We start from the raw sequence: 9,260 nt of genomic DNA, 5'->3' as shown, positions 1-9,260 counted from the left end.
TTAGAGCCTCCAAATGCTTCTCATTAATTAATCCTTACACCAGTTTTACATGGTGGTGAGATTATTGTTCTCATATTGCAAGTGCAAAAGGGCAACTATGGTTGGAAGGGAAGGAAACTTATTTTAGTAATTGAGCAACATTGGAGTAAACTTAAAATTACATCTCTTACATCAAATCATTGCCAATCAACCCTGATGAGTTAGAAGTGAGGTCTTTTATTATTCTATAGAGTGTGGGACTGAGATTTTTGCGCCAACCTGATGGCCTTGTCATTTTAAAGCCACTGGTGAAGACATGGAAAACCCATTTCGATGAAGAGTCACTTTCCAATTACAGAACTCTGCCAGGTCTGAAACTGACAATGAATAGAACCACTTCTTTCTTCCTTTCCCCTTTTGACTTCTACTATTCCCTCCTCTCCACTTGCCTTTTTCTCCCCATTTAGACAGTTGCCAGTGAGAGACAGATGGTTATTACCAGAGGTCTGAACTGATTACTCACAATGGAATTTGGAAATCGGATCAAGGGCCACAGGTTTTCCAACCCCAATCAAGCAAGTTCGTGGTTGATGTGAGAAATGGGTCCAAATCTCTTCTATTCTGTTATATCTTGTGTCAAAGACAAAAAACAGGGAGCATGTAACTGGCCAAGAATTAAAGCCATCTCACTTTGTCACACCCCATCCCATTTTATACAAGCAATTCCCACACACTACAACTGGCAACTTTAATCCCTTTGAGATCATCCTATGACAGTAGCTATGCTTAAGTCCCGGTGAGACTCTCTTTACAAAATGTGTTAATGATATCCAACAAGAGAAGAGTTTCAATAAAAACGACAGGAACATGCTTTTCAGGTCTTACTTGGCACAAGAGGAATCCCAACAAGACCAAGCTAACAGTTTGGTGGGCCTTTGTTTCTCTCACTAAAATTATTTGAGTTAACATTAAATATGAATTAATTACTCCACAATGAAGCATTTGCGGGACTATTTATGGGACTGTCTCCTGCCATATACCTCCCAGAGACCCATTAGATCGATCGCACAGAATCAGCCTTCTCCAGGTCCCGTCAACCAAACAATGCAGGTTGGCGGGACTGCGGGAGGCGGGTTTCTGTTGCGGCCCCAGCTCTATAGAACCAACTGCACTGTCACACTTTACTGGCCTTTCAAAAAGCTTTTAAGAGCTGTCTTTGCTGACAGGCCATAAATCTTAGCATCTGACATGCCTGAATTATGCTTGACTGGTATGTTGTGAGCCGCCCCGGTCCTCAGAGTGGGGCAGCATTGAAATCTAAATAATAATAATAATAATAATAATAATAATAATAATAATAATATCCCGAAGCAAACCACAAGTCTCTCTCTCATAAAACAGATAAACTCCCACGCCAAGAGGCAACAACGCTGGCAATTTATCAGCAGCCCCATTAGCCTAATTGCCGCAGCCACAGGTGTTCTCCCTTATTTTATATAATACTTGCACATTTGTTCCTTCTTTGACATCAACCTGCCTCTGCGAACATCTATGAATGCCTCCCCTTCTGAATCTAAGGATGATAATGATGATGATGATGATGGTTCACTAATGGGGTAATTAGCTAATGGGCTGCCTGTAATTACCTACCCCATTGATCCTACTTCACTTCCAGAATCTTCCCCTGACACAGACGCTTCACTCACAGAAGCTGTTGGCAGTAAAACGGGCGTCTGATAATGTGAGGATTCTCCCACATCAACCCCCACAGTCCTTGGAGCAGGAGCTGGCCCAGAGTCAACCACACCACCACCACCACCACCAATAATAATAACCCCACTGATGGGTACGCCTTGTCATGGTAGTGGGGCCTGTGTGCTTCAATGAAACTGAGAGCTGTGCCGGTGGTAGTGTAAACTACTGGTAGGTCTAACCTTGCCGGAGTGGTCAAAGCAGAGGAGCCAGACTAAATGTACCTAACCCATTTAAACTAATGGAGAGACAAAACAAAAGGAAGTCCATACTGGCTCGGTCGTCGCCCAGGATAAAAAGGACCGCGGTGGCTGCTGTGGAATCTGGGCAGCCATCAACAAATGAGCTACAGGAACAAAACAAACAAAGCTTACAAATAAAAAAGCGGCAGAAATTCTCAGTGTCAGAGAATCGCACAATCATGAAGTGTTGTTACAACTCGGAGCCTGAAAAACGTGTATGTTGTTAGTTGGATTTAGTGTTTTTTATATGGGGTTATTTTAGTTGGGTTTATAATTGGGGTTTTATAATTATTGTTATATTTGACAACTTTTTTGTTATTGTACTACTGTATTGTTTTTATTGTTGTAAGCCGCCCCGAGTCCTACGGGATTGGGCAGTATAGAAGTCGAATAAATTAAATTAATTCATTAGCCCCTTTATGTTGCAAATGAGTAACCGTTTTTAGAAATCTCTCTACGGTGCACCTACATTTTCAGAGGGCTGCATTTGATGCTTTCAGGTGGGCTCAGCTCTGCATTAGTATCTCAGACCCAAGGAGCAGAGGTCGGTATTAGGAAAAGGCAAAACATGAAACAAAATGTTGTCAAAGAAAACATCAAATGAAAACATCTCAACCCAGGTGAGCTGTGGCAGTGCTGGAAAGTTCTGGCTGAAATCTTGGTTCAAACCAAGTCTGGTGGCTCCTCTCACTCCCTGGCAGGGGCTGCGCATGGAGTATCAAAGCACAGGATTCGTGTCCAGGCCTTGATGGAGAGATGCATCTCTTTTCCTCTCCGCGTCTCAGATGGCTGCCCACATCTCGATCCACAGCTGCCACCCTGCCACCCTGCGCTTAATGAGCCTGTTATAGCACAGCACTCAACCTCCCTCCCCCCCTTCTTTCCCTCTCTTTTCCCCTCTTTTTCTCCCCCTAATCACCACCCTGAAATTCCAGGCTGCTGGCAGGCGCAGCAGAAATCACTTTCTCTCTTTTAAAACAACAACAACAACAACAACGACAAAAGGGCAAACGGCTGCCAAGAGAAACTTGGAATGGAGCAGAAGGCAGCGAGACTTGGGGAGCCTTAATGACGCTCTGTCAGAACTCCAGCCAACAGCAGGGGGGGAAAGAGAGAAACAAGCAAGCTGGGGGAGATATTCATGTCTCCAACACTAGATCCAGCTACCAGCTTTTTGTTGTGGTGTGTGTGTGTGTGTGCTATCTTCACACACCCAGAAAAATCATAGTTTGAAACAACCAGTCAGGAAGAGGCGACCTTTCAATGAGGTTTCTCAGCACCTTTTGAAGTAGGAAGGTGAATGAAGCAAACTGGCGTTTAGATAGAATTCCTCATTGGCCAAGTGTGATTGGACACACAAGGAATTTGCCTTGGTGCATATGTTCTCAGTGTACATAAAAGAAAATATAGATTTGTCAAGAATCACAAGGCACAAGATATGTAGCATCCTCCCAACAGTTTCTCTTAGAAGAACCCAGCAGAAATGACAATCACCGGAGCATGTGCAATTCTTATTTCCTCTTTCCTTATATAATAAATGATTCAAAGATTCTCAGCTCCAAGTGCCATTTTCAGACTCTGAAATTTGAAACTGCGTAAGTATGATCAAGTAAAATGGGGTAAGACAGACCAACACTTGAGTTAAGAACTCATTACGAGTAAAAGAACTGCCAAGCCATTAGTCCTTTGCAGGGAGCCTAATAAATGGATCCCAGGACAGCGGGAAGATTAAATCAGCTTAAACCTAAAAATAAAGCATGCAGATGTTGACATTGCTCTTAGTCCAGCAGGAATTCATGGTGTTCCCCCCCCTTTTTAACTCATGAAATGCCACACATTTGTACTCTGTGATTTCTAAAAGTAATAGAGATTACAATTCTGCATATGTTCAATGGTATTTTAAATAGAGCAACTTATTTGCACAGCTACTGAGAAATAAAATGCACACTTCCAGAATTTGTATGTTTTTTGAAGTTAAGAAGACTTGGGGAGTTTCTTCTTGCACACTGATATGCCAAGGATGAACATATCAGAAGCTCAGCATGACAAAATCTTTCTCCCAGGATCCTTTGTAAAGGATTAGGCTAACTAAGCCTTGACTAAGAACAGTAGAGTCATGTTGTCATTTCTCTGAGCAAAAATTTCTAGCCAGTTCAGACTATTTATAGGGGGATGCTACTCTAGCCATTTCCAAACTGTGAGGGAAAATTTCCATTGACTTTAATGCAGAGCATATATACCCTGTTTCCCCGAAAATAAGACGTACCCCGAAAGTAAGGCATGTCAGAGGTTTTGCAGAATTTGCTAATATAAGGCACCCCCTGAAAATAAGGCGTAGTCAAGTTTACATACAGTACGGTGGAAAAAGATACAGTACCATTCAAAGCTGTTCATAGCGGTACCGTAATAATGTGGCGTCCCCTGCTGGCCTTCCATCGCTTTGTACTGTCCAGTACAGCAGACACAGTCTGCTGCTGTCTCACTGCCATTACAGTCTCCACTACAGTGCGTAGACTGTAGTTCCTCTGGTGGCCGGAAGCTGCAATAGCGAGAGTATACTGTTGTACCATATAAGTGCCGTTGTTTGTGTGTGTGGGTGCCATACTGACAGGTACTGTACCGTAATCAGTGTACCGCATGGTACACTTTCTTTGGGGGTGTCAGTTTTTCTGCCTGTGAATTTGTCTTATTTGAGAAATATAAGGCACCCCCCCGAAAAAAAGACGTAGCACAACTTTTGGAGCAAAAATTAATATAAGACAGTGTCTTATTTTCGGGGAAACACGGTAGCATTATTTTAAAATCAGATTAACACAGTTGTAGTGAGCCAATGTCTCTGGCAGATATTATTAGCATTGTGATTCCAATATCACGAGGATGCAATCCTGATACAAATGAAAGTTACCATATATTAGGAAGGAATTGAACCTCTTTTATTTGACATCAAAAACTGGTGTTCGGTTCCACTTTTTTGGTGCACTTTAATAGTAATGGACAGACTATTCCTTGTGAATTTGTCTAACCCATTCTTAGAATACCTACAGAGCTCTCTTCTTGCTAAGTAAGTCCTGGCTTCTATTGCATTGTGATAACTGGAGACATTATGGGCCATTGGGTAAGGGGGAGGAGAAATTCTGAGCTACAACCTTGCATCTGGACTGCAGTGTATTGCATTCACTTGCATTGCAGTGTTATTGTACACTGTCTTGTTGTTGCTGTTAGCCGCCCCGAGTCTCCGGAGAGGGGTGGCATACAAATCCAATAAATAATAATAATAATAATTAGAAAAGAACTCTAATGGAGAAAATGTCAAACTGAACACAGCCCTCCTAACAGACTCCTTGCCTTGCTATGTTAGATTTATACTTGCAATCATTATACAGTATACCAGTAACTGTATTTGTAAAAAAAAAAAAAACTTAATGGGAATGTTCAAACATAAACATTAACACTTGCAGCTTGAGATTAGTACTACCTTCTGTGCCTCCATCGGTTATTATTTCATTTTGCAGCCTGTACTAGAAGAAATAGTCCACGCAGTTTGGAGCAGGTCAATTGTCAATTGAACAAAGGCAATCCCTGATTCAGTAAGGGGCTGCTCCGGTTTGGCCTAGTTCTAAGAACCGGGAGCATCAGCAGTGGGTGGCTCCACCCACCTGCCCAGGACGCTTCTGAGCATGTGCAAAAGTGTGCATGCACACAGGATCAAACCAATAGTAAAGGGTTTTAGAACCCACTACTGTCCTGGTTCTATATAATATCTCATACTGGAAATACATGTAAAAACTGAACTTGGATAAAAATAAAACTGCTTGAATTGCATTGACTCCTCTAGTTGTCGTCTCCTTACATCTCTCCTAACCAGAAAAGAAAGGAGGGCTTCACTCAAAGGAGGACAAGAAGATTGGTGTGGAGTTTTCAAGAGGATAGGAAATCAAACCTCCCAAAAGCTCCAAGCAACTCTCTGGAAGCTTCGAAAGCTAAGCTGGCAAGGGCAGGTGGTTGCACAGCTGTGCCATTTGGATCATGCAATCCCATCAATATTCATGAGGCCGCCTGGCCAATCAGCGGAGTAGCTGTCATTAGTGAGCATCTGGCTAGTGAGAAGAGGCTTGTTCTCTTTTGAGTTTTTCTTTAAAGTGAACTTCTTTTGACATTTTGAGAATGTTTCTCCATAGGTTTCAAAATCCTCTTCCCGCGCCTCCACCTGTGTGCTTGGTTTAATCCCTTATGCGACAGAGATCCAAAATGCACCTGGAATGTAGAACTGCAATCTGAGGAGGTTGACAAGCAGAATCACATCCCGATTCTTTAAAACATATTGAGTTCCAAATTCCAGTATTCAACATTCCAAATTTCAGTATTCCAGTTCAAGACCCCACAAGATACTTCATGCTTGAGTCTTTGGGGGGGGTCTCATAGTACTTGAAGGATATGAGAAAAAATTGTTCCCCTAATTCAAAGTAGTTAAAACAACACAGCATTATATTGGGACTATGTTTCTCAAAATTCCCACCTAGTATGCTGGTTAATAATTTCATAGTTTATAGTCCAGCACCCTTGAGAGGACGGATTTAGAAAGATTTCCAATATATTTACAGTATACATATACCCATGCAGAGATATATAATTAAGGGAAATATCAATACATTTCCTGCTTAACTGAAATTTTGAATATCTATACTCCATTGGTCCATTATCAAGCAAAACTATCCAAGAGTCTTATCTGGCCTAAGTTCCAAGCACAAAATAAGCCTTCATACTCAGCTGTGGCCCATGTACTATCTTCATTTATATCAAAATCTACTATTCCATAAACAATGGGCAAGTCCATTGTAGAAAACCCTCTTAAGCTCTCCAATGGCCTTATCTATAGTAACTCCAGTACATTTTGTAAAGCAGAATTACATAAGTTCTTATGTAACAATTAGGTGGTGTACCACTTAAGTGGTGTAACAATTACATAAGTATTTCCTGCTAGAAACACACATCTTCCCTTGGTAGAGATGAAACAGAAAGATATCCATTTTTTTGTATCTCCATTTAATGGTTGTTTTAATTTTGACCAATACAGTTTCTCATTATCTTTGAGTTAACAAAGTCACCTCAGGGGTGACTTTACATGAGGGCAAAAAATTCCTTCTTATCAGGGCCAATTCAAAGGAATCTCATTGACTGAAGATGCCACCTCTAGCAAATGCAAAGATTTGCACTTTTAGAATTGGAAGGAGGGATACCATTGCCCAGTTTTTTTCAACCAGTGTGCCGCAGCACACTAGTGTGCCGCGAGACATGGTCAGGTGTGCCGCGAAGCTCAGCAAGAGAAAGAGAGAGAAAGAAAGCAAGAGAGAGAAAGAAAGAAAGAAAGAAAGAGAAAGAAAAAGAGAGAGAAAGAGAGGGAGGGAAGGCGGGAGAGAGAAAGAGAGCAAAAAGAGGAAGGAAGGAAGAGAGAACGAAAGGAATGGAGAGAGAGAGGAAGGGAGAGAAAGAGGGAGAGAAATAGAGCGAAAGAGAGGAAGAGAGAGAATTTTTTTGTCCAAACTTTTTTTAGCCCCCTCCCCCCGTTCAATGTGCCCCATGATTTTGTATATGTAAAAAATGTGCCGTACCTCAAAAAAGGTTGAAAATCACTGCCATTGCCTATTGGGTCTTAGCTACTTCAGGCAAATCTATTGCAGCACAAGAACTCATTTGGGTGTGTGGATGTGTCTGTCTAAAATAATCCTTGATGAAACCAATGGTGTCTTTTGTTTATTTTTAAGAAGGAAAGGTATCATTACAGACAATGCAAGCCTTGCATTGTCTGATAAAAGTTGTAATTGAAAATAATTAGCCCTAAATGCACCCATTAAGTAGGATATCACCTGTTTTTGATGTTTAGCCTAAAGATTACTTGATGCTTGAAAAGGGCTATTTGTATGAATTTAATCCTGCCTGAAAAATGAGCTTTCCTATTTTCTTTCAGTTGGTTATGATTCTTCAAACTCATCTGGTTTTGTGCACTATTTTTTTTCTTTTCTTCATAACATATCCTTTTTTTCCTCACATCTTTTTTCATCAGTTTTCCATATTTTGCTAGAAGAAAGGCATATATGTGTATGCATATGCCACTTATAGGTTTCTCTATGTGAGAATAGTTGAAATGTGGGAATCTGCTATTTATTTATATTCCTTTATTTTTACAAATAGGTCAAAGCAGCAAACATATACAACTAACCCTTCTTCCTCACAACCACCCTCTGAAGTGAGTTGGGCTGAGATAGTCTGACTGACCCAGTCATCCAGTTGACTTTCTGGCTGAATTCGATAAGAACCTATGCCCTCCCCCCCCAATTTCTAGATTTTTGCCTTAACCACCAAATTGGCTATCAGTTAATTGTATTAATATTTATTTATTTATTTATTTATTCGATTTTTATGTCGCCCTTCTCCTTAAACTCAGGGCGGCTTACAACGAGTTAGCAATAGCACTTTTTAACAGAGCCAGCATATTGCCCATACAGTCCGGGTCCTCATTTTACCCACCTTGGAAGGATGGAAGGCTGAGTCAACCTTAAGCCGGTGATAAGATTTGAACCGCTGACCTTCAGATCTAAAGTCAGCTTCAGTGGCCTGCACTACAGCACTCTATCTGCTGCGCCACCCCGGCTCTTTTATATTTTAACTTATCTTGGTTTATTTTAATTAGCAGTTATTACGGTAATTCAAACATTCCTTGTCCTGACCATACCGGAAAGATAGTTGGTTTGAGAACAGCATGGGTTTTTTAAAAATATAAATTTAGGGATTTCTTGTAAGCATAATGCACTTACCATAGGATTGGTATGTTGTAAGTAAGCATAATGCATTTACCATAGGATTGGTATGTTGTAATTTTCTGACAATGCATTGCACAAATAACTGAGGAAACCGCTGCTGATTATTACAATTTTGCAACCTATTGCAGTTTACTTGATGACCCACTGAGAAGCATCAACTAAAGGTAATTCTAGTATAGTTTTACTTTATTCTTACTCTACAAACTGTAATATCATGAAAGAAAAGGTGACTCATTTTCTCCCCAGGTCATCACAACATTGGAGAAGCTAGAGTAAATCCTCAGATGATGGGAACAGCAGTGAAATTAATGCTTTGATTAAATATTTGTTTATACAGGGACCTATAAAGGTTCCATTGAGAAAATAAACTGTTACATGTATTAAGTCAGTTTTGAGACAAGATTTAATATTTCCGGGTGTTGCATTTTGAACCATATTCTTATCCATATAAATAAATTAGATTCTCTGT

Source organism: Erythrolamprus reginae, chromosome Z, assembly GCF_031021105.1.
Source record: "Erythrolamprus reginae isolate rEryReg1 chromosome Z, rEryReg1.hap1, whole genome shotgun sequence".
Lineage (NCBI taxonomy): Eukaryota > Metazoa > Chordata > Lepidosauria > Squamata > Dipsadidae > Erythrolamprus > Erythrolamprus reginae.
Note: the sequence above shows the minus strand (reverse complement) of the source record.